This window comes from Stegodyphus dumicola, chromosome 10 (genome assembly GCF_044657685.1).
Source record: "Stegodyphus dumicola isolate Sdum_Otavi_A_Nest chromosome 10, ASM4465768v1".
Taxonomy (NCBI): domain Eukaryota; kingdom Metazoa; phylum Arthropoda; class Arachnida; order Araneae; family Eresidae; genus Stegodyphus; species Stegodyphus dumicola.
The window spans coordinates 113,943,199-113,971,156 of NC_140777.1; the positions used below are offsets into that span (position 1 = coordinate 113,943,199).

A 27,958-nucleotide genomic window follows, 5' to 3' on the forward strand; every position below is an offset into this window, starting at 1 on the left:
TGTGTATGTGTGTGGTAGCACTTCTGTGCTAAACTATGGTCAGAAGATCATGACAAGTAAAGAAAATAGAAATAACCCAAGTCAGTTTCAAAACCATAGCTGAATCTCCTAGCAAATAAGGAATAAAATTTTAGGAGAGTTACGAGTGTTCTTAGGGGAACAGCGGATGTGTGCTATCACCCCTTGTATCCTCCCTAAAGAAAGGATTTTATGTGAAATTGTTGAATAAACAATTTCTGATTTCCTTTTAGTTAGAGGATTTGGCTTATATATTTCAAAAGTAGCTTCAAAATATTGTTTTAAAATTTTGTAAGGGCCTAAAAAAGGAGAAGAAAGTTTACAGGTATTAGGATATTGAAATTCTTTAAGCATTACCAAATCACCTATTTTAAAATTACTGGGTTTATAATGAGCATTATATCTTTCTTTATTTACATTATGATAATCATCAGACCTTTTTGGAGCAATTTTTCTAACTTCTTTAATTGGTGGATATACTTCTTGATTTTCAAGTAAGGGATCATAAGACAATTTTTCATACATTAAATATGATGGTAGGAATTTTGTTATTGAATGAGGTGTATTATTATACTCTTCAGTAACCTGAGGTAATAATTTTGTCCATGCAATATTACCTTGATGAGAATTTAATTTATACTTCAGCCTAATTATAATTGTTTGATTAACTCATTCAACTTTACCATTAGTTTGAGGTCTATTGGCAGTGGTTAATAATTGTTTTACATTATTATTTCTTAAAAAGTGCTTAAATTTTGAAGAAGTCAAAGCAGCATTTCTGTGATTTATAATTTTCTTTGGTACTTGAATTTGAAAAATCTGTCTTAAACAATCAGTAGTATGATCAATAATAATGTAAACATATTTCTTAGTAGAATTAAAATAATTTAAACCACCAACAGTATTAATAAATAATAATTCAAAAGGTTCACTAACAGATGGTAAAACTCGCATTAAAAACCAAAATCTTCATTTACCTCTTTTGTTTACTTTTCTTACTGAACTGACATACTTCACAATGCTTACAATAGTTTCTAACATCTTGGATAATTCCTGACCAGTAGTATTGAGGAGATAATAAATTTAGTATAGAGGACATACCAATATGACCGAATTCTACATGAGCTTTTTGAAGTAATTTAGTATGAAGAGATATGGGTATTAAAATTTTATTTAATCCTCATGTTTTAATAGTTTTAATTTTCTTATACTCATGATTACATACATTATCCAAATTTTGATGCTCTTTTCTTCTAATTATAAGAGGTTAACTTGCAAATTCAAATGTTGACAAACAGGATTTTTAGTTAGCATATCAGCTCCAACATTATTAAAACCTTTTTTTATATTTTATATCAAAGTCATATATAGATCATTTCAAAGACCATCTAAATAACCTACCAACAGGATGTTTAATATTCTTCAGCCAAACTAAAGCAGTGTGATCTGTGTGTACAGTAAAATGATTACCATGTAAATAATAATAAAATTTATCTCTCGCATCAATAATGGCTAAACATTCTAATTCAGTAATTGCATAATTTTGCTTGTAAGACCTTAATTTTCTAGAATGAAAAGCAATTGAATGTAGTATATTGCTGTCTGTGTGTTCTTGCTTTGAAACTGCACCACCAGCTTCTTTAGATGCTTCCATAAATACACGACAAGGATATTTTGGATTAAACAAAGTTAAAAAGGGTCTTGAAAATAATGCATGTTTTAAATTTTGAAAAGCTATTTGACATTCGGTAGTCCATTTATATGGAGTATCTTTTTTAAGTAAATTTGTTAAAGGGGCTCTTCTCTTTGCATAATTTTAAATAAATTTATGGTACATGTTTATACTTGCTAAAAATATCTGTAGTTCTTTACATTTTTAGGGGATTGTAATGTTTCTTGAATAACTTCAATACTATTTGCATTACTAGGCTAATATCTTCTTGCTTGAACATCATATCCTAGAGAAAATTTATTTCTTTAGCAAAGTTACACTTAGATTGTTTTAACTTTATATTCTCTTTTTTACATATGTCAAATATGATTTTAGGATTTTCAGCAAAATTTGGAGAAAATACTATAGTCATCAAAATAATTTACAGCAAACTGAACTGATATTTGTTTAAAATTTGTCCAAGAGCTCTTAGAAAAACAGCTGGGAAATTTTTCCAACCAAAAGGTATTCAATTGAACTCATAAATGCCAAAATTTGTTGTAAATGACATTTTTTCAGTATCTTTTTTATATGCCAATAACTTGATTCTAAGTCCAATGTGGAAAAAATTTTTGTATTCATTAATGGATCTAACACAGCATCAATTGTAGGGATAGGTTCAGAATCTGTTTTAGTAATTTGATTAAGTTTCCGATAGTCAATGCACCATCTGGTTTTTAAGCTAAAGTTACAGGTAAAGACTGAAGTAAGGTTTTATTATACCAGCATTTAATAATTCATCCATTTGCTTCTTAATTTCACTATTATGTTTAGGAGAGGATCAATAGGATCAAGAGGCTATAGGTAACTCTGAATATAAAACTACTTGTGGAGGTTCAATATTGATACAACCCACACAATATTTGTTTTTAACAATTATATGATTATAGTTACTTAAAAATTTGATCATCACAAATTTCACAATTGTCAGCATAATTGTCAAATTTCTTACTACTTGCACTGTTTTTACTTACAAAATTATTTTGAAAAAGTTTATCTAATTGAATACTTTTACTTATGACACGTTTAAACTGATATACTTCATAATTATTAAAATTCAATTGCAATTTAAATAAAGAAACATAAGATAATGATAATAATAAATATGTCAGATTAGAATTCACAACATAAAATACTATATCATTAGTAAGTCTAGTATTTTGCATGGTAATTTAATTACTTTGATCCCAGAAAGACCTCCAGATAGATGTATACTGCTAAAGTCCTCGCTAGTAACCTTTATCGCCTTACCAAAATGTTGCCAAACTACCTGTTACCATATTCCAAAGATTAGCTCAGTTTTCTAGCCCAAGATATTCATTCCTGTAATGTACCCACGTTTGTACAGTTAGTAACATTTTCTGTTGCTCTGTAAGACCTTAATTCAATGCATCAATTGTAACTTGATCACTGAATTTTAAATTTGCTGCAAATTTAAACTTTTGTTGGGAATATTTATCGATGTCATTGAATTTAGAGTAAGTAATATCTACCAAACCTCTAAAAGTAACAGTTTCTGCTGTTAAAAAGTAGGTAAGAAATTTATCTTTTACACCTTTCCAATCTAAATCAACACATTCCCTAAGATAAAACTCTAACCCTTCGCCTCTTAAAGCATTCAAAAAACACCAATGACCTTATCAGTGTCAATAATATTTTTACTTACACATTTTTTTCTCAAACACTAAATATATTTATCTATAGGAATGTCACTATTTGAATCATCAAATATGGCTGACTGAAATTTATCCATACTGATAACAGCAATGTCAGCTTTGTCTTAATTTGATATTGATTGCGACCTAGTCGTTGGCATTCCTAATTTCTGTTTTTACTTTTTTGCCTAAACTAACATAACATTAAATCACTTTTTACTGAATCACCAATTTTTAGAAGCACTAAATCATGATACACTTTTCACTAATCACATGCTTGAACACTCGATGGCACACTTTTCACTAAATGCACATAACACACAAAAACATATAAAATCGCTGACGTGCATAAACACATCACTATTTTTCCCTGATCACTAAGCTGAGATCAGCATTAAACACAGAAAAACAGCAGTAGATTTGCAGCAGAGTATCCTTTGGAGTTTTCATTGCAAAAACCTCATGTTGTCTAACTGGCGAGGAAAGAAAACACAGCACTCACTCCTTCGATCGATGACCTTCAACACATCACGATAAATCTTTTTTTAATTTTTGTTTTTGCAGTCATTTGATAGCAAACTTTGAAAAACCATTGGGGAACTTTCACCAGAGTCCTTCTATCAGACTTCATTAAAGCTGTAGTATTTTCGATGCACAGTTAGTTAGAATGATGCATAAACCAGTAACTTCCAGCTGTGGCCTTTTCCATACACAACTTTATTCCATGATAATTCACATCAACTCACTTTTGGTACACAAAGCCTTTTATCAGATCATAGTTAAATACAATAATATTTTTGTACACTGACATAAGCATTTTTAGCAAGGCAAAGCAGTGCGGTATTGGCAAAGCAGAGATTAGGGAAAGCAAGATGACGTAGTTACTTTCAAGTGGTATTTATAATGAGTATATGCAGAAAGTACTCTAAGCTATGATTGATTAATTTTAGGTTGTTATGTAACATGGAAAGATCCCAAATTTGGGAAAACATATGACTTTAGAGGGAAAGAACATAAAATCTGGAATAGTTAATTTTGACGTCGCCAATCATTTCTTAAAGTACCCATCATATTTTGCTATATCTTACATATAAATATATGCACTTAAATACATACATAAATACTTGCATACATACATACCTACATAATTTTTGAATCCGTCACTGATAATAGAACAGTACCAAAAAATTATACTGTTAATATTTACTTTTTTAAGACCAGTGCAATGATGGTTAAAATATAAAGAGAGTAAATCCAAATGCATTCAAACACATGACATGCATACATAAGGCTAACTGTGTGTCACATATATGCTTGAAAATATACCAAAAACTCAGCAGTTCTATTAAATGTTTAAATCGAGGGTGTCGATAATTGAAAAGTATAATATATTTCAAACTCAGATGTTTTTCTGTTATACAACACAGATTCAGAAATGTATGTATATGCAAACATACACATGCATTACATATGTACATACTTATTTGCACACATACATATATGCATATATTTCTAAATTCATTTCCAATAACAGAAAAGTGCCCAAATTTGTAATAATAACAAAATTAAATATAATCCAACAAAAGTAACAAAGTAGCCAAGAGGTGGTTGAGTGACATTCAATGTATATGTCAAAATGATTAAAATGATAACTTCTTTCAAATGGCTCTTTTTCAAAGTAAATTCACAGCAAATTATTTCTTAGTTTAAAAAATATATTATTAAATTTTCTCCCTCCCCCAAATCCTTTTTTTTTCTGGTTACACATTCATTCGTTTTAAATATATTATATGTCATTATAAATCATTCATGAACTAGATCTCATTTTACTATACAATATAATAAAATGTATAATACGCTGGACAGAAAACATCTGTTGTTCTGGACAGAAAATATCTTGGGTAAAGTGCAGAATCGCACACTTATTTGTTTGGCGCTTTTTACAAGAGTAAGAAGAATTTTTCAGATTTCTTTGACTTTTTAAATGAAAATAGGTTGATGTGTACATGGATAAAGCCAAGGGAGTGCACAATGGCATTTTTGTGCAATTCTGGAATGTTTTTTTTTAAGCGAAAATAGGTTGATGTGTACATGGGATACCACGTATGTGCAGTTCTTAAAAATGCACTAAGCAGTGGGTGATTCTGCACTTTCCCCAACATCTTTCCAATAAAAATTAGGATTCAAGAGAAAATAACAGGTTGTGTGCATCTTATTTAAAAATGTTTAATAATCCTATAATATCACAATCTAATACTTATAGTGCAAATTTGCATATGCTACATTAGAACTGTTTATATATATATATATTCTGCATGATAATTTATTTTCTATTTTGTGATTTCCATTTTGACCACAGAATATTCATTAGTGAAAAATGAAACACAAACAAGATCGCATTTTTGGAGGGAAAGCTTTTAACTGGAACAGGTTATATTTGCAGCACAAGAAGTGCAATTTATAATATCTTCGTTTTAAAATAACTGCATAATTTTCCAATCAAATAAATGATAAATTCTCAAGACAAAAATGAAATAAGAATCGTATGCATGTAAATTTGAAAAATGGGAAACATTTATCTCAAATAAAAGGTGATTTAACAGTGCGAAATCCAAATAGGAAACTACATCAAATGATGATAAATCAACTAAAAAAGGATTTCTATACTACTCGCACAACATTTGACACATTATTAGGTTTTCCATGTCGGTAGCAGAATTCATCCACATTACTCAATTTCGCTTTTTCGAATATTCAACATTAAAGAAGTTTCACTTTTCATTCAGAGATACATTAAAAAAATAACTAGATGACTATAATACAATGGGAAATATGATGCTATTAACTGCAAAAGAATCTATAGCACAGTAAGTTATACTGCATCTGAACAAAATCATCAAAATCAAGCAAACACAACATTTCACTTCACGTTCGCTAATGTATCAAACAGATATCTGCTTCTTATTTAAACTCTCACATCTAAATTATTGATGACGTATTCATGATAATTTGATTTCTCCCATATAGTACTAAAATAAATATGCTGATTTTCGCAAAGAAGTAAAAATCAGCTGTGAAATGTCACATACTGAATTTTTGCGAACTTACCCTTCGTGTACACAAGCAATACACTTTTCTGAAGAATAAAATAACTTGGTGAACGTCTAAACTCTACGACTATCTAAAATCCAGATTACTTACACTTGACTGTAGCTTTTCAATAATACAAGGTTACGCACACAGGTCAACAAATTCTGTAAATCGCCTAAAGCTGTTAAACATAAAATAAATAAACACCACACTTCACTTCCCGTATTCCACAGTTCTACAGGCCGCCAGCCTTCTGAAGTTAACGGAACAGCCGAGAGGTGGTTGAGTCACTTTTTCATTTGTGTTATTGAATAAGTGTTACGTCTGTTCTTACCTGGCTTTGCTTTGTTTAATTCTTTAATGACCTTTTATATGATTTCTCCCATATCAACCTTCATCTAAGGGCAGCAGAAGTTGTTACTAAAGAAGGAAAATTACACAATCTTCACTTACCTCTGCACACAGATTTACGGATTCAATGTTTGGAAAAGTAAAAAAACATGGATCTCTTATGATTTAACAAATATCTATAATAATGACTTAAAAAGCGTTGCTTTTGGAAATTAGAATCAAAAGATTATGACTATGAACTAATGATGGTTGATTTAAATTCCTGAGGATTAGACTGTTGAAACTTGAAATCGAATACAGTGCTTCTTTTTCTAATCAATATTCATTTCGAAGTTACTTGAAATATTTCTACCGATTAAATTTATTTATTTCTCAGATAATAACAGTCATGTATAAATTTTTTTCGACATCGACATTAAATTGTGTTTCAAATGAATGGAATAATTGAAATTTTAATACAAGCAGGCATACCGTAAGAAACAAACTCACAAAGTACTACGCTCATATCATACATATGAAATTTCAGAATTATTATATATTAAGATAAAAAATTGAAAAATTGAAAAAATTTTCCATATTATAAAGTAAATTTAACATCTTTTTCAATGTAGTAATGTATCAAGCACGGAAATTAAAAATAATTGGATGTTAGATCTCTCAACCCATCAAATTTCGTTTACCAATATAACTTAATTTTGTATTTTTTATAGGATCACCTGAATGAATGATTTATTGGAAGAATGTCGATTAAGCCAAAATATCCTAAAGTTTTATATAACCATAAGAAGAAATGGGCACAATTGTTTACGATTGACCTCTCAAGAAAAACGGACTTCGTGGAAAAATTTCCCATCACTTTTGTACAATTAAAGCCAATTATATGTGTCATTAGGCAAAAGAATTTTACATTTACAATTGTACATAGGTATACTTGTACGTCCAGCTTGATATGCATCCTGTTTCGTTGGTATATGCTACTATTCAGCAAATGAATTGCGTTATAACTCTGAATTTTCAAGCGATTTGGTGTTTTTTAGCGTAATATGTTTATAAATTTATTAACAAGGCGTTTTATGTTAATTAGAAGAAGCAACTTCCAAAGAAAATTACACTCCTGACCAAAAAATAAGCAAGAAAGGTAAAACACAAATAAAACAAAAATATTCAATGGATACGCCTAAAATAGATCCAAGAGATTGTTTTGGCAAAAACATGTCACAAAAATTAAGCAAAGACGTACTAAAACACATGTATTTACGATCGTGAAAAACCAAATGGACACATCGCGAAAGACCAAATGGATCAGAAGAATGTGCAATGGAAACATGATGCTAATAACGGCTATGATACCCTCTAGCTGAAATGCATGCTTGACGACTGTGAGGCAAGCTGGCAATAGTGTCGCTGATCTTTTGTTGGGGCAGTAGCCTAGTAATGCATGTCATTCCCTAGTAATGCATGTCAGAGCTCGTGGATGGTGTCTGGTGGCACACTGCGACCTGCAATCCATCATTCCAACATGTCCCATATATGCTCTATAGTACTCATGTCCGGTGATCTAGCATGTCATGGCAGATGTGAAATGGTGTCACTCTTAAGATTACTCCGCACTACTCGAGGTCTATGCGCACATTATCATCTATAAATACCGCATCAATACCCATTGCAGAGATAAAAGGACGCACAAGAGGGTATAGAATTTCGTCTCGAAATCAGATGGTTGTAATGGAACAGCAGGAATTAGTTAGAGGTCGATTTGACCGCTCGTTGTTATCCCTGCTCATACAAGTAAGCCTCCACCTCTGTAATTGTCTCTTTCGACGATGTCTGGCGCCGGATAGCACGTCCCTGGCTCTCGCCATTTCATTTCTCTTTAAAAAATCATTTTGGATGCTAAATTGAGACACATTCGTAACGAGTACATGACCCCACTTCTCTGGTGTCAAACTGCGATGTTCACGGGCCCAATTCAGCCTCACACTAACCTGCTTCGGGGACAAAGAAGCACAAACCACAGGTCGTCGAGTGTATAGTTCACCTTCATACAATGAGGCGACACAGTTTGACGGTTATGGGCCGTCTTGCAGCAGCAGAGACATGCGATGTCAGGTATTGTGCTCCTAGTGATCTACGGCATCTTTCACAGAGCAATAGTAAGCGATCGTCTGCCGTTGTTGTAATCTAGAAATTCAGGTTTTTTTTTTTTTTTTTTTTTATCCCTTTGGTAAAGATTCCATGGCCTATTCATGACACTACGATGCATATTCAGCTCTCTCGCAGCACGGATTGTCTTGCACCAGCTTGCAAATTCCCGGCAGCCCTTCAACGCAATGCATCGTGTAAATGCTGTCATTGACTCCTGCTTTGCGGTTTATGCTGATATTGGTTGTCTATTTGCATTCGGCGATGCAACCTCACGGGTAAATCGTATGTTTTAATTCCTCTTTTTACATTCGTACATTTTCTTCTAGTGTTTGCTGTTTAGTTTTTTAGCTGAGTGTATCAGAATCAACATTGACGATTGTGCAAGACCGATAGTTGACGCTTTAAATTCGTCTGCATTGTCAACTAGATCTAAGATGAGAGTTGTTGATACTTTGCTAACTCCTGTCGTAAGGGGTGATATCATAATGGAAATTCATTGCAGATTTCCCCAAACTGAAAAAATACTCTTTAAAACTTTATATCAGTGTACTTCTTTTATGTTTCAGGTATTGATTTCTCTATACGAACTTCGAGTATTATATTTCCCCGAATAAAGCTTTATTTGACAATACTAAAAATCTGTGTAATATGTTTTAATGACGCATCTAATATACCAGTGAATTATTTTAATTTAGATTACGGCAGTATTTTCAGTCAGCCTTAAATGTGTTCTGACTGATAATATCAACAGAGTTAGGCTTTTTATTCCGTTTTTGAATAAAAAGGTATATAAAGAATATGTCATAGACATGTATGACATTTTCTCTATATAACTTTTTTGAACTTGCATAAATTTATTAGCAAGCTTCCATCTGACTCTTAAAATTGAGATTAATGCTTACTTTCCATAAACATAATTATAACTGACTTTATAATGAGAGATTTTATAAATTAATAAGTCGGAAATTGGAATATTAAAATAAGAGAAAAATATAAAATATGCTAAAGTAGCAAATTATTATCGCTAGGAAAGAAGTGCTTGAAAAACACAAACATTTTTAATGGAACCGGTTTTCTAATCCGTAGTTTCCGAATCCATTTCTAATCCGTAGTTTTAGATAACAAGAAAATTCAATCCCAAGGAAAAATTTAAAAACTTGTTTTTTAGATTCAGAAATAAACGGCAACTTTCATCCGAATTTATGTATTATTTAGTATAATGCAAAATTATATGTAATAAAAGCAGGCAGGGAACATATTTCTCGAAACGATCGTCTCGTTATGAAGACCAGATCTGAAAGGGACCAACATTTCTCCTAAAATATCTAAAAAGATTGGATTGGATTATTCAATTATGGCAAAGCACACGAGTTCTATCTGCCTAAAGGGAGGGATGCCTTCGTGGAGGGCTTTCTAAGGAAAACTGGCTCGTATACACGTTGCACATGGGGAAAACCACGAAAACGCCCATGCAGCCAGCCCGTACAGAAATACTTTTTATTTATTTATTTAAAAAAAATACAGTGAATCCTCGGAACTTAATTCGTTCCTGAAGTCCATTCATCAGAAAAATTTTAGTAAAACGAAACAATTTTCCCATATGATTTATATGTAAAATGGATTAATTCGTTTCTAGACCAAGACTTATTTAAACTTCACGAAAATACTTTGTACACAAGTTCATAACTCAAAACCGATAGAAATCATTAAGTGTGTGAAATAATTTAATATTAGTCGACAAAATTTTAAAGGTGTCAATGATGACCAAGGGGTTCTCTGGGGATCGATAGCAGAATATGCGCTGGACATTTATCGACATACTCAAGGTCCCATTGATTATAAAAATTTTTTAATGAAACTGATAATGGATTGTTTATTGATATAAAGAGCTGTATCATATAATGAGGAAGAAATTATAAATAAATTATGAGGGAGAAAACACTAAACTATTTTGATGTATTTAAAAAAACAAGAACATATATTTTTCTAACTGTATAAATTTTTTATGCAATAAGTGCAATACAAAAAGTAACACGTAAAAGCAAAAACACAATAAAAAGCAATATTTTTAAATGAGGTGATTTAAAAATCAAATTAAGCAAATTTACGCCAAATATAAAAAAAAATTTACATCAGTACATCATGCCCATCACATGAATTAAAATCGAACTTTTATGTAGTTAGAGTCTGTGTTTTTGGTTCTGAAAATTTGTTTATGTTTGCAAAAGTAAAATAATAATAATAATAAAATTTTTAAAAAAATCTGAAAGCTTTCAGATTTTACTTTAAGCTCAAGGCAGCGCTTTTCTAACGTTTTGTATGTTACCTTTATTTATTAAATATCATGTTCTTCGAATTAAACCATAAAATTCAATTTAATAGCAATATCGCAAAATAATTTTGAAATGAGCATATCCTTAGAATTTCCGATGCACAGTGTCGCGCGCACTGGAGATTTATTTTTTTATTCTTATTTTTTTTTCTCCCGTAGAGTGTTGCCATTCCTAGCTTTGAAATCGTTGAGTTTGTTAATCAAAAATTCTTTAATGACTGATAATATATGAAACAGGTAATAAAACAAATTCCGAATTAGGGCTTCGAGATGCCCATATTCGGTGGAGGATTACGATATTCAAAATTGGATGGCTCTAGGTACCCTTGTTTGGTCCCAATGCGAGAAACATACATACATTTATGCAGATTCTTCATTATTTAATTTCTCCAAGCTTAATACAGGGCTGTAATATATTTTGGCAACAGTTTGAAAAATGCCAAAACGAATTAATAGCCCTTCTGAGCTAACGTCCTTTTGGGCTAAAAATACATAAAAATAAATTTAATAAACCATTTTAAGACTATTATTCCTATTCTTAATTCAATTTTTATCTAAGTTATTTTAAATGCAATTATTTGTTTACGATTATTTTGTGTATATATACATCAAAGTGAAAAATGTAAAAAGATCGATGAAAAAAAAGATGTTGGGAATCTCAGCTTTAGATAAATAGCTTGAAAAAGAATTCACCATTAAAAAGGTTTCAAATTTAAAAAAATTAATTATGCGAAGTCACAGAAGTGCTTTTTATTTATTTATTTATTTATTTTAAGTACAGTGAAACCTCGGTTCAGGAATTTAATTCGTTGGCCGTTCATCAAAAGACATGTTCGTAAACCGAAACAATTTCCCTTTATATGTAAAATGGATTAATTCGTTTCTGGACCATAGACACTACTTGTTTAAACTTCACAATAATACTCTGTGCACAAGTTCATAACTCAAACCGATAAAAATAATTAAATAGGAAAAAAAAAAAAAAAAAAAAGATAAATACATTATTGAATAGATAAAATTGACTAAAATTTAATTTATTGTACCTGTACGAAAAAGTTTACAAAGGAAACTGCATAAGTGTAAAAAAAAAAAAAAAAAAAAAAAAAAAAAAAAAAAAAGTTAACGCTTAGATTTCTTTCCTTTGGATAATTACTTTAATGAGCTATCTTCTTTTATCTTTTCTTTGTCTGTAGGTTCTACTCTGCTTGAAACTCATTGGGCCTCTGTTTTATTCAAAATTTGTCCAATGTGTTTTATTGTTGCTTGCGTTTCAAAATGTAACTAAAGTGAGATATGACATTTTCATTAAAACTACTTTTGTTGTTTATCAAAATGATATCCTTACATAAAAATTCTGCATTTCATACTCTTTTGCACAAATTTTGCGAATCAGAGGAAATTAATGTTATTTTATCTGACTTCCTTTCATTATTTTTATTACTTTATTCACTGCTAATTTTGAAATACCTTAGTTGATACGTTAGCATGTAAACACTCTACGATTTATTGAGCAGGTTTTTTTTTAAATTTTTAAATTTTGTTTAATTTTTGAAGTGCTTAATTTTTGAAGTGTTTTCATAATTACTGTTATCCGGACATAAGAGAGCAAGGGGAAGTTGCTTTGAAGCAGATTATGAGTGAAATGACGTCACATACTCAGTTGTATTGAGGGAGGATTTCTGATTGGAAAGAGTAAACATTGCAGTATGATAACCTTGGAATGATAAATTAAAAAACAGTATTTTTGTTTTTGTTTAATATTAATATATAATAATAAAATATCTTAATATTTGTATTGGGCTGAATTTTCTAGCAATGTTTCGAAGCCTTTGCTTGACACAAATTTAAATAATGCTGCCATCCTCCGTTTCACCATTAACATTATTATCATTTGCTTCATATACAATATCCTCTTCAATTCCGCCCGTAACATTATTCAGGAAAATTGATAAAATTTAAAACTAGCATTATACGCAATCATTTTTTTGGTCGTGGCATCTTTCATTATATAGAGAAGTGAGCAATCGTATTTTAATGGTTTTAGTGAACTTAATGAACAAAAAGATTTATTACTACTTCGGAAAAGTTACCACAACTGACAACAAGTTAAATTTTTGACGCTCTTGACAGACTGGCAAATGATGCGCAAGTCCAGAAGCTAGGAGAACTGAGTAAGACAAACTATTAGTGCCGAAAGCTCCTTTGTAAAACATTCTGACTCTTGTTTTTCGAATGGATGAAGTTTTGGCAATCACTTTCTGCTGGCCTGATAAGTACAGCCAAATTGTTCTCACTGTTAGTGACATAGTTCTAGATTGATAGAGCTATTCTAAATTCAACTTAAAATATTTTGATTTTGAATTTTGGCTTTTACAGCAAAATTTTACCTTTCAGTTTGCACACCGAATGACTTGCCTTTGAAAATATATGATCATTTTAAGACTTTTCAATCCCTAGTGAATAAGTTTTTATGAAAAAATAATGGAAGTGGTTATAAAGGTTCTTATGGTCAAATTAGTTAAAAATAAATAGTTAGCTATCTTAACTTCAGATGTGAATTAGCTATCTTAACTTCAGATGTGAAAAGGCTACAGGAAACAAACTCAAATTCTGTAGTAGCATTAATTATTATACTGATTTGCTTTTGAATGGAATTAATAACTGAAATAAAATATTTGATTCTCCATTCGGTATTCGAAAATTTGGCTAGCTTAATTTTTTCCCCCGCGTAGAAGAACGTTCAGTCCAGATAGCTAGAATTGCAAATATATGGAGTCCAAAATACCTATAATTCTTCTATAATATAAAAATTAGCAAATTTCGAAAACTCATACAGTTTTCGAATCATATAAATCATACAGTTTCGAACATAAGAGCGTTGAGGAAATGCTTACGTTCGAAACGCTTGACTTGCATTGTTATTTATTTATAAATTTGCATTCTAGAATAATCACATTTTACTCTGTTTTCATATTCTGTGCAAGTAAATAAATTCTTTGCTCCTTTATGTAGTCCATACGCATATTAAGTAGTACTAGTTTGTAAATCTTTGTAACCTAGTTTTTTTTTTTTTTTTAATTTATTTATATCTATTTGGTTGAGGTGTAATTAGTGCCTACTTCCATACTCTAAATGAAAGTTTGGACTCATTCTCTCAGTATTCATATTTTTATTATTATATTTATCAGTATTCATATTTTTCATATTTTTATTATTCTCTCAGTATTCATATTATTATTATTATTTTTTCGAAATCTGCATTAAACTGTATATTTGTTAGCTCAAAGGGGTAATTTCCCCAGAAGGTCTATTAATTTCATTTTGGCATTTTGCGTCGTCCACTATAAAACGGCTTTTCACTTTTCAAATTGTTGCCTCCAAATATTAGAACCCTGTGTTATATTTAAAGAAATTAAATAATGAGAAATTTCCATGAATGTATGAATAAAACTCAATGATTTCAGAGCGAACAATGGCAATACTGAATGGAGGAAAAATCATATCTCATGCGCGTGAGGCTGTGTATCCGAAATTCTAAAGATATGCCCTTTCTAAATATTTTTGTGATATTGCTGTTGAATTGAGTTTTATGGCTTAAAAGCGAAGAACATGATATTTAATAAATAAAGGTAACACGCAAAACGTTAAAAAAAGCCTCTTTGGGTGTAATATAAAATCAGAATGCTTTCAGTTTTTTTATTTATTATTATTTAATTTTTTTTTTAATCTAGTGTTTTAAAAATAAAAGCAAAATGCTAACAGAAATTTTTTTTTTCGTAGAAAAGTTAATTCTGATCAAGGGAAATCTTTGAGGAATTTGAGATTTTGAGAGAAATATTATTTTGATTTTCGAATGCCATACTTGACAATTTTTGTAATACACTCATGTCCATAAATTAAGGATAATTCGGAGTCACGCGGAAATCGAACTCTAAAATAAATAGATCACCTGTAAAATCACTATACTCATCTTCAAGAATCATATGCAAATTTCAGGAAGTAACCAGATGACACCAATGGTACGTCACAATGACGAGAATGTAAGAGAGTGATATATAAGGAATACTGACAAAGAAGTAAAATTGTTCGCAAGCGCTTTATAAGCATTTCAGTGAAATAACAGAATAGTTATGACACAAAGGACGTATTTGGATGATTTTTACGTGGTAGAATTATCGGCCGTCTGGAATGGGGGCGTACCCAACTGGAAGTATCAGACGAACTTGGAATTGCCCAGAGTGTCATCTCTAGGCTTTGGCAACTATTCCAAGATGATGGTAATGTGAGTAGACGTTACAGCACAGGTCGCCTCAGATTTACAACGCCGAATGAGGACTGTTATTTGGCAGTTACTTCCAAAAGAAACAGGCGGAGCACAGCCTCAGACCTGTCTCGTCAGCTCTCTTCATCCACTGGTACGACAATTTCAAGGCAGACCGTGTACAGACGCTCAGGGCAGATTGGTCTATATGCTTGTAGACCTGTCAGATGCGTTCCACTTATTGCAACTCACTGTCGCCTGCGGTTAGCCTGGAGTAGAGAGCATGCATTGAGGACACCTCAACAGTGTGCGTGTGTGATGTTTTCCGACAAGTCCAGGTTTAGCTTGCAGTCTGATTCTTGCCGGACGTTCATATGGAGAGCTCCAGGTACCCGTTACCACCAAGAAAACATCATTGAAAGACACCGTTACGGTGGTGCAGGAGTGCTCGTTTGGAGTGGAATTATTCTGGGTTCCAGAACTGACCTGCATGTTCAAATTGGAACCATGACAAGCCAAATCTGTTGGGACGTCATTCTGGAACAACATGTACGTTTGTTTCGGGGCGCCATGGGCGCACAATTTGTGTTTATGGATAACAACGCCCGTCCTCACCGTGCAAACATCGTAAGCGAATGCCTTCAATCGGAGGATATCACCCGTATGGACTGGCCAGCATTCTCACCGGACTTAAATCCAGTAGAGCACGAGTGGGATATGCTTGGCCGACGAGTTGCAGCCCGTCAACCTCCTCCTACATGTCTATCGGAGCTTCGGAGAAGCATTGCTTTTTGAGTAGTGTAATATCCCCAAGATCAGATCGATAATTTGATACTCAGCATGCCTAGGCGTTGTACGGACTGTATTGCATCGTCTGGGAGACATACAATGTATTAACAATCATACCAACCATGTAATCTTGGTTTTTTTGTAAATAGTTTTTTTTTTTTTTTTTTTTTTTTAATTTGCTCCAGGGAGAAAAATCGCTAATTTTTTTAATAATATCAAACATATAGCATCTTTTTTTGCTCTTTACCTTTTGTTTAATAAATAAGCTTTACAAATAAGTCAAATTTGTTTTGCTTCTAACTCTTCCTTTGCCTCATTTTGCATTATCCTTAATTTATGGACATGAGTGTAGTTTGAGGAAGGGAGGCAGGTGAATTATTCCTCTAGTAGGCACCGCTTAAGATGACCGCGGTTAATGTTATCATTCGGATATTGTTATCGAAAGATAACAATTCTGAAGGTTACTTTTAGACGGTTAATGTTATCAAACTAGTATAGAATGAATTTTTCATTTTCATCAAAATATTATAAACGCTGCATTAATGCAAAAAGGAGTAAATATAGTGACCTGATACAGATGTATTATCCGTGTTCATGTCGGAGAAGCTGGTCACGGATAACTGAAAAACACGCATCATCCAAACTATCATTTTTAATGCATATTGTATGCGTTTATTTCTCATCGAAGTTGACTGCGTTTTTGAAGTGCTGTTTTATCAGTGTGTTCGAATCCCTTTGATCGACGAAGTCTAATAGAGAAGTTATTGCTCTCTCGGGACGCGTAATGGCAAACCGCACATTGAGTTGATCAATGTTAAACGAATTTCGCTAACTGCGCATGCCCAGAATAGAATTTGGTGCAATTACAACTTTGGCGCAATTTTAAAAGACGATAAACACGGTATATGGTTGATATTGTGTCATCTACGCGTAAACCGTTAGGGGTTTTAAAATTTGTTAGGTTGTAAGTTGCTTCATTACTTTGATTATAATTATAGATTGTAAATTACGCACATTTTCGTTTAAGAAGGATTACAAAACAAGAAACATTACAAGATATATTAGCTGAATGCTTATTGATTATACTTCTGAGGAATAAAAGCAATTGAGCAATTTCAAATTTGGGCTTCCACATGCCCATACTTCCAGTAGGATTACGTCATTCAAAATTAGATGGCTCTATGTACCGTTGTTTTATCACAATGTGAGAAATATACACACATTTATGCAGATTTTAATTATTTAATTTCTTCAAATATAATGCAGTACTCTAACATTTGGAGGCAACAGTTTGAAAAGTGAAACGGACATTTATAGCGAACCAACGCAAAATCGCAAAACGAAAATAATAGTCCTTCAGGGACAGGTGACAGGTGACGGAGGACGGGGACGCCTGGCGTATAACATAGGTAAGCAGGCATATGTCCCACGTCCTCCACTATCTCGAAGAAGCAACTCATTGGAGCCCCGTGAGGCTGCACCGGGAGTTTACAGGGCCATACAGGGGCTAGATGTCGAGTAGTTTTCACATAGGTCGTTGTTAATAACACAAAGTAACTTAAAAAGAATATAAAGGATAGCATTAAAACACTAAAACACTCATATAAGCTGAAACGCATAGATATACAAAATTAAACGTAAAAGCATAAAAACACACTCGTAATTACGTAACATAAAGACATAAAAACACACACGAGAATACATATCATGACACATAGAACACATATGGAAACACGTAGAGCACATAAATGCAAATATTACACACAGAAGAAACATATGAGACATAGTAAGGCGTGCGTAAAGCAGTGGCGCTGTGCGGAAATACACTCAGTTCCCAAAGCCCCTTTGAACTAATAAATAATAATAATAATAATAACTATACAATGATCAAACAGAAACGATGCTTTCGACAATGCGAATGGCAGAACGATTTGTACGAGGAAATCATTAAACTAAACGTAAAGAACCATTTCATCGGTTTTCAGAATTACTCGGTCTTGCTCGTGTTTGCTTTTTACACACTTTTGCGCACAGCGTTGGGTGTGCGTGGACACGTCGACGCAGGGTAAATTGAAAACCAGAAAATCCACACCCGGAATCGAGAGTACACTGCCCTCTCAAAGAGAAAATTTTTGCTTTCAAAAGAAAGGTACTTTTCAAGAGCACATTGTACTTTCAAAAGAAAATCCACACCTCGAGTTGACAACACACTGTACTTTCCTGTGAATCGGGCGCGCTTGGCTCTGAGCTTTTGTAGACCTCCTGATGGGTGTCGTCTAACATTACCTAGGCTCAGCGATATCTCAGTCATAAACGGTATTACGGAGGTGCTGGTCTAGCTTCCTGTTATGTTGTGTACATTCAAAAGTAACCATTCACGTTTTCAGGGATGACTTTGATTCTCAGTTGAATTTTATCTTTTATGAACGGAATTATGATTTTAAATGGACAAAAGTATTATTATTCGTATTCATCACGGACGAAATTATTATTCGTTCGAAATAATCATTACGGATGAACTTCATGTTAGGCTAATCTGGTGGATGATTTTCCGGGATCCAACCGGTTAATATCTTCAACCGGCTGCATTGGCCAGCTATATCTCCAAACCTAAACGTTTTAGCACAGGTCTCATGGAAGAGAAATTACTACTCACCTTCCACTTCTCAGAACCCTAAAACCACGTTGTTGTAGGAGTGGTACCATTTGCCAGGAGGATTCATGATCTGCCCCATTTCCAATATGAAGTCATGTTGTGAGAGGCTGTGTGTCTATTAGAGCGTTCCATACCTTCCTATTAGTCCCCTTTTTTGAGCGATTTTACATTCTCTGATCTAGACCTTCTTGGATCGATGAGACTTAGGTAAAATCATGGGGATATAATGTGACTGTCATTTTTATATTATATCAACATGTGTTCTAATCAGATTTCATTAAAAATCTCTCCATGATCTGCAGATAATCAACCAAATGTGAAAATTCTCTTAACTTAGAGCACCAGTGCATTTAATTCTGGGAATTCTCGAGTTAGTGTAAAGAGAAAAAAATCATATCATGGAAGATGAATATTACTCTCTTATTAACCCATTAAATTATTTTGTTCTCATTATGCCCAAATATTATGCCATTAAAAGTAATCAGACTTATCATTTTTTGTTGACCGCGGTAAAAGATTTCAAAAGAAGAAACTACAAGCTAAAAGTTTGAGATTTGAATCGTAATTGTTTAAGATTACATAAAAATTAAACAAAGAAATTTCTTTCTAATTCTTTTTAATTTTAGGGAAGAGCATAAAATAATAATTTGACGTAAAAATTAATGATTTCATAACAACATAATAAACTAATTATAATTGCGTCTTCCCAACCAAGGGAGTAAAAATCTACTTCCTAATCAGAGTTTTTGTGTCCTCTAAAGGCAAAAGCTCATTTTGAAAGAAAATTTCTCCTTCCTCATCACGTGCCTTCATGGTGTAATTAGAAGCACCTATGAATAGCAGTTGGGAGGTTTGGACTTGAAATCCTTGAGTTTTATGATCTTTCTAAATAACTTTAATTATTCTACTGATAATTACATTAATAATAAATGAATAAAATAAAAAGAGAAGTGAACGAATATTTGTTCCCAGAGAGATATAGAGAGTGAGTTTTTCTTCTCTCCAGCCACATATAAGTGGAGGAGAATGTAAGGAATTTCCTTCTCCTACTCACCTTATGTCTTTGAAGTTTAATTGAAGCCCATCCGGTTAACAATTGGAATGTTCGGAATTCGAATTCCAAAGAAGGTATAGCTGTTTACCTGACTCTAAAAAAGTGTAATAAACAACGTAACAAACCGATCAGCTAAACTAATTTAACAGCTGGTCTGTAATTTTTCTATATGTAGCATCAATTATCTTTTTTTCATAAAAGTCTTCAAAATCAATTTCGTTCAAGCGACCAATTTCTGGCCAGTGTAAGATTTATAAAATAAGGGACCTCACGTGAGAGTCTAAGATCCTCATCTTAAGATAAAAGGCTTACTATTTCTTGAAAATTAATTAGCTTAAATATGGAGGCCCTTTGGAACGTGAGTCCCATTGCGATTGCTACTTAGGCTATCTCATAAATCTCCTTCTACCTTTATCATACGTATATGCCTTAGCAAATTACCTAGCTTATTTACGGAGAAAAAGTTTGAGAAGACACTTCATCTGAAATGCAAAGCATATCTACTATCATCATATGCTAATATGTGCCCCTGAACTTGAACATCCTTGAAAGTTAAATGCCCTTGAAAGTGGATTTATTTTGTCACTTTCCTTCTAATTTAATTTTATGGTGTCTGGGAGATTGAACTGAATACTTTTTCCCTTTGCATTGGTTGAAGAAAAGCATTTTTCGTCTGAAGAATGTTGAAGGCTTGACAGTTACTTCAATAGTTAATAAAATAGTTCAATAATAGAAGTAAAACATTTTTTTCTCTTTCCTTTAATTGTCAGATACATTCTTATCAATAAACACAATGATAAAAATAAAACCGTGCTTGAGATTTACGCTTTTCAACATGTAACTTTCATTATTATCTTTTATCCTATTATTTATTTTTCTCAGTCTGAGAGCGACGTATGTGTTTTCAAAGCAATACATACGTTTAATTTTGATCAGCCAATGGAGTAGCTCATCTGGATTAATAAACTCAGTTATTATTTACTGGTACTATATTTACATAAGCCTGTGGTCTCAAATTAAAATTGCTATCGGCTGAATCCACTGTATAAAAACAACTGACAAGCCAGATTTACCTTTTTTTAAACGAAATGAAAAATTTTATTAATAAAATAAATAAAACTTCAAACATTTCTGCTTATTAAATATTTATCAAAACATACAAAAGCAATGATAATAATATCACAAATGAAAGAAACAATGCAAATTTATATTTATTTCCTACCTGAAAGCTAAAGTTTGGTACATTGTAAGGTTTACCCTAAGTTTTTAACAGTTATCTTTAGTTAAAGCTACTTTCCTGTCCCTCCTAATTTCAGCTTACAGTTTCCTACCAGAATGTGTTTTTAGAATCGCGGTTTATGCAGATGAGTAAGAACGATATTTAAATCGAAGTTCCACTGACTTCTTTAGAGAGCTAGAGTTTCTGACCAGCGCGCTTTTGCCTTTTGGCTATACTTTCTCTGAGCTATTTCTACGGTCGGCCGTATCTCAGGCCCTTGATAGCTTTGCCAGCTTAGTTGATAATTTAGGGGCCAACTAGTTAGAAATCTTGATAGGTTCTATATTTTTTAGTTAAGTTTCATTTCTTCTTACTTTGAGTTCAAGCCCAAGCTTTGCTGTACGTCCTGAGAAAGGGAACAACTGTTAAATTCTTATTTTGAGAAATAAACGGTAATTAACCTTTCTTAAGTTTTCCTTATCTGTTTCTAACATAAAGCGATTATTCGCTTAAGTGTTCACGAGGTTCCTACACATTTAGCTGTTAGATAAAAGGTTGGTGTTGTAAAACATTTTTCTAGCCTCGAAATTTCACAATAAATTTATAAAAGTAGAGAGTAAAATGATTCCTGCTATGATTTTTAAACGAGCTCCCCTCCTATACTCTATCATTAACTTAAAGTTCTTTACAGAATATGTTTCCTGGACTAATTCTTACAAGTACCTTGGTGTTATACTTGATTCCAAATTAATCTGGTACCTTCAAATTGATAATATTATCAAAAAAGCAAAGGGAATCAGATCCCCACTTTTAGCTTGTAACAGCCAACTGTCAATCAAAAAACTGTTCTCTCTACACATCTAATATCGAGTATCGATATCTTACAGGTCTCAACTACAAAAGAGTACCAGTATATTGAAATTCATACAAATAACATTTGTATACCAGTATATTTGTATACCAGTATAGTGTACTACCAGTATATTGAAATTCATACAAATAACATTTGCTTGGTTTTTCAAAAACACCTAAATACGGTGTGTTAACAAAAACAGCACCGCACAGCGGCGAGAATACATATGTAAAAATATGAAATTTCAATCGTAACTAAACTAGCCGGTGAAAGTCCAGGAGGCTGAGCTTAGGAAAGGGTAGAGCATCGCAAGGCACATGATCTGAGGAGAGTTGCTGGTTGGCTGAGGCATTTTAAGAAATATACGCATGCACTATTTGGGGCACTGCGGCTGACTCATGTGAAAAAACTTCAATGTTTTCAAAGTAATACCCTACTTATGATTCTAAATGCACCCTGGTACGTCCGTTCAGATGTGATTCACTCAAATCTCAATATTAAATCCATTGACGTTAAAATTAAAAAACTTAGTCAAAATTTATTTCTCAAAATTGAACAGATTGATAATCGTGTACTTCAACGTGCCTACAATCCTGCAATTCGCAGCTCAGAGAAGCGTCCTCACTCTATTATTGGCCGGGAATACAACATCTTTCCATCAGCTAAAAGGCGAAACCACGCCCCTTAGGGGATTAGATCAATATAGCTTATTAAAACCCAACTGGGCTAATATAAGCATAAGCAATTAGCATTGAAGCAAGCACTCCAACTTCAATTCCAGCCCAACCTCCATGAAGGAAGGACATCTCTTGTTACGCTGCCATATTATGCCAATAGCTTATCCATCTTCGCTATAATTTGCTCGCACCAACCTGAAAAGATGCCTTTTACATAATTATCAATCTGTTATTTTAAAAATCACATCTTCCCGCAGAACCTACTTCTGCCTTGAATATTTTCTCGTGATTACCTTAATATATTTGCACTATTACATCGAGCCACATGCCAATGAGCCTATTGATCGTAAAATCTTTTCTATCCGCTTTTTGCTTTAGTGTTTGTATTGTGCATAAAAACTATGGAACAACTCTTATATGCGCCTCAGGTCGCCAAATTTTTCTCCAAACATTTTTGGCGAGAAACTCCACGGTGCCATATTACTATCTAAATTTTTTGTCTACATTTCGAACTTTAAGCCTAAAATGTCTTCAAAGACGCTGTTTTCGCACATGCAAAAACCACGTTTTGAACACACAATTTAAGCAAAAAATCTGAAACAAAAACAAACAATTTAGATAGCAAACACTTTAAGTTTCTAACCAAAAATATTTGAGAAGAATCCATATACACAGCGATATGTTCTAACTACGAATACACACACAGCGATATGTACTAACTATGAAAAATCTACGAATTGCACAATCTAGGCAGCGAAAGAATCTACGAACTACGCACACCTTGCTTTAATAAATTAACATAATAACAATAAATTTCAAAGAATACCATGTACACAGCATTCTGTTTAAACTTAAAAAAAAATCCTACGAATTGCACAATCTAGGCATAGCGCACAAATTAACAAAATAAAACAACAGAAATTCCCAGTAAACAAGCAATGAACATAACATTCTACAAAATAAAAACAATAAATTAAAATGCACTTACCATAATACATACGTCTATAAAATTTCGCAGGTCACACAACGTCTGTCAACAAAACTGCCACGATTCGGTTAATCTTTGAATTATGGTAACTTTGCGATTTTTTGACGAAAATTTGGCGACCAAATCTGCTACAGCAACCTGCTAGTTTTCTTTTTGGACGCCATTTTGTTTTCACGATAAAAGGGCATATTTTTTTTTTTAAACTCAACATTTTTTTTCCAACAATCTGCTAGCCGAATTACGCTTGTGCTAGAACTTTTATGGAACAAAAGTGCTTAATCATGACGAAGATTAGGTGCGAAATTGGGAGAAAGTGCAGAATCCCCTACTGCTTGCCGCCTTTTTAAGAATTGCACATACAACACCGTATCCATGTACACGTCGACCTATTTTCACTTAAAAAGATCCCGGAATTGCACAAAAATGGCATTGCGCACACTCCATATACACTGCTAAAATTCTAGCTAGTAACCTTTATCGCCTTACCAAAATGTCGCCAAACTACCTGTTACCATGTTCCAAGGATTAGCCCACGATTCTGCTATATCACATGTCTTTCTGTGATTCAAAATTTCGAAAGTAACGATAAAAACTTCCTCCAAAGTTAACTTACTACACTAAAACTAAAATCAAAATCGTAAACTCCGCTGAAAGCCACGTACTTTAGCAGCAACCATTTTACTTCCAACCCACACAAGTCTATCAGAAACACAGTTCTTCGTCCGATTTCTCATATCAGCTCCGCATTTAAAACTCCGTTTTAAAACTCCTGACTCCCAGAAAAATTTCAAAAAAGCACTTCTTTCCCGTGAACAAAAGACTCGTTAACAACTCCAACATCGTACCTTTTAATTCTAAATTTACTTTCCACACAATCTAAAATACACGACTGAAATCTTGCCACCACGTCTCTAAGTTTCAACGTCAAAAGGGTTGCCATACAAACAGCATCGCCCACCAAACCATCCCACAGCACGGAATCGCGCCAAAAACCAGCGCAGAACACATATCGCCACATTTGGTAATCTTAGGGAGCATAGCATATAAGAATAGAGCCAGAACCATGAAAAATACAAAAAAAAATTTAAAAAAAAAAAAATCCTTAAAATATAAAACTACAAAAAAGCTTAAAATTTTGAAAAATGATTATAAAAACTAAAATTTCATTTTATTAATTGTTTTTATCTATCTCCATCCCTAACCTTTCTCGAACATATGTGGCTCCCTCTAGCTTGCATCAAGTAAACTAACTTATGCAATTTTCTTATTTCTGCTCCATTTATTTAATTCTGATGAGGAGGTAAATTTTTTTAAACCATAGGCACTCCGTAATTTGAAATCATTAGCATTGGCAAAATGATTCCTCTTACCTTGTATACAGCGCAGCATTAAGCGAGATTATACCTAATTAACTTGTAATGAAGGAGTGAGAAGAAGTAAGAATAAAGAATAAGCGAATTACACAATTAATTCCTTTGCAGGGTTTCCAGTTCATAATGTTTATCGCGCTATTGGCGACAGACCATCATGATTTGCATACCAACACCCCTTCTTCATGGGCCGTATCTCCATTTGCAGCTATTCTCGAAGTTTCTCGAACATAGGCTTTCATAGTGGTTTGGTGAGTAGATCTGCAATCATGTCAGAACTTCTGCAGTAGTCTAGACTCAAGACCCCATTTTGTTGAAGTCCACGCAAGTAATGGTATTTGACGGTTATATGTTTTGTTGTGGAACGATTTTTCTCCGTCTGTGAAAGTTTGATGCATGATTTGTTATCTTCATAGAGAGTAATCGGCAAATTTTGTTTTAGTCCTAGATCGTTAAGCAAATTTAACAGCTATTGGGCTTCTTATGCTGTATTAGCTGCTGTAATATATTCTGCTTCAGTTGAAGATAGTGCCATGCAGTTTTGCCGTTTGCTGCTCCATGAAATGCAGTTATTTCCTAGTTTGGATATGTATTCGCTAATGGATTTTCTTGTTGTTCTGTAATTTGCCCAATCTGCATCTGAACATGCAGTTAGTATAGGTTCTTGAATTTTGTTAAAGACCAACTTAAAGTCTTTAGTTGTATATAAGTATCGAATGACTTTATCGATAGCATTCCAATCTATGTGCTTAGGTTTTTCGTTTCTTCTACTGAGTAGATTTGACGGCTCATATATCTGGTCTGCTGATTGTTGCAATATATAATAATGCCCCTACTGCTTGTCTATATTCTGTATTATCCTCTAGAAGATCATCTTCAGTTTCTAGTTTGCAGTAGTTTGTTTCCATTGGTGTGTATGTTGGCTTTTTGTTTTTAAGTCCAAATTTTTGAGCTATTTGTTCGATTTTATTGTTTCGGTTTATGGCAAAGGTTCCATCTTTAAATCTTTCGATGTTTATGTCGAGGTAGCAGGTGACTTCTCCTAGGTTTTTGATTTCCAATTTAGCGTTTAGTTGTTGGATTGTTTCTATTACATTTTCTTCTCTTTCACTTCCTATAAGCATATAATCTACATATAATATTATATATGGGAATTTTCCATTGATAGGTTTGAAAAACAAGCATGGGTCTGCTTTACTTTGTTTAAATGACATGTTAAGAAGTATTTTTCCAATTTTCAGATTCCAAGCTCTAGCGGCTTGTTTTAAATCATATATAGATTTCTGAAGCTTGCAAACCATCATGGTCAGAACCAAACTTCTGGCTACATCATTTTGCGACTAATCTGGCTTTGTATCTTTCAATTTTTCCTTCTGCATTGAGCTTGGTTTTGAAAGACGATTTACATATTATTGGTTTTCTTCCTTTTGGTAATCAACTATTTCCCAAGTTTTGTTTTCTTCTAGTGAATTAATTTCTTCTCGAACAGCTGTCAGCCATTTTCTTTTTTCATTTTCTTTCAAAGTTTGAATTTCCTTCGAGGTTTCGCGTTCGGAGGAGATTGGATATTTTGCATGGAATCCGTAGCGATCAGGAGGTTTACCTTTTGTGACTGTTCGATCCTCTGACTTCCATAGGTTCTTCTTCGGGCTCTTTAATTTTAATTTCTTTCTGTTCTGAGCTTACTTCTTTAGGATTTTCTTCATCCTGGTTTAAGGAGACGTTTACAGGTTCCTCAGTTCCAGTGTCTTCAATAAATAGTACAGATCGATTATTATGATTTTGTCTCCAGGGATTAAAATTCTGTAGCCTTTACGTCTGCTGTCGTAGTCGAAGAGTATTCCTTCTATAGCGGTATCATCCAGTTTACCCCTTTTAGATTTATGGATGTAAGCAAAATCCTTGCAACCAAAAGCCCTCAGATGAGAGAGGTTGGGTTTCTTGTTATTCCACAATGCATGCGAATTTGTAAATAATTTGCAGTCAGTACTGCTTTTGCCCAGTATCTGTGAGGTTGACCCGAGTCAGCTAAAAGACATCTTGTCGTCTCCATCCATTTTTTCGTTCACGGACTCCATTTTTGTGCTGGACAATACGGTACGGTAAGCTGGTGATTTATACCATGTTTTATAAGATATTCTTCAAGTTCCTTACTTGTGTACTCAGCGCTGTTATCACTTCTTAACGTTTCTGCCTTTTTCCCGAATTTATTGTTTGTAAGAGCAATAAATTGTTTTAGTTTACTTCATTTTTCTTTTTCATTAGGAAAATGACTGTGAACCTGCTGTAATCATCAATAAAATTTAAGAAGTACAGGTATCCACTGACAGACGGTGTTTGTACTGGTCCTAAAACATTTTTTGGGATACGGGAAATCAGTTAGTTTACATTTTATGCACTGAATGCATTTGGTATCATGTTTACAATTATCTAGTTTAATCCCGTTATCGAGTTCTTTGTTTACAAGTTGTTTATTTGATTGCATCATCGTTTCTGTGACCAAGGTGTCTCATTTTTGCACTGAAATGCTACATGAGCTGATGGTTCACTATTCCTGTCCATTGGTTTAATTTGGTAAATACTGTTAGTTGCATGACCTTCTAGAATAATCTGATCTCCTTTCGTGATCATACATTTATTTCCTTCAAACAGAAAACCCTTTTTCCGGATTAAATTCGCGACTAATTCAGGGGCGTATAAAACTTCCGATAAGAGAACATCTTTTAATTTTTGTTTCTTGTTGATTCATCTCGAGGTTACACGCATTCTTTGCTTGGCGTGCTTTATAA

General features: G+C 33.1%; 1 protein-coding gene across 5 annotated transcripts in view; it reads right to left on the reverse strand.

The window, feature by feature from the left end:
* LOC118185875 (membralin-like) overlaps positions 1-27,958 on the reverse strand; it is a 209,952-nt gene that overhangs the window by 131,429 nt on the left and 50,565 nt on the right. The window contains exon 1 of one of the 5 annotated variants that reach the window (XM_035355796.2): positions 6,809-6,946. The exons of 1 other annotated variant lie outside the window; for it this stretch is intronic. The gene's annotated coding sequence lies outside the window, so the exon portion shown is untranslated. Of the gene's footprint in view, positions 1-6,492; positions 6,759-6,808; positions 6,947-27,958 lie in introns of those variants that run through there. 3 more of the 5 variants (XM_035355795.2, XM_035355793.2, XM_035355797.2) reach the window with 3 other exon arrangements.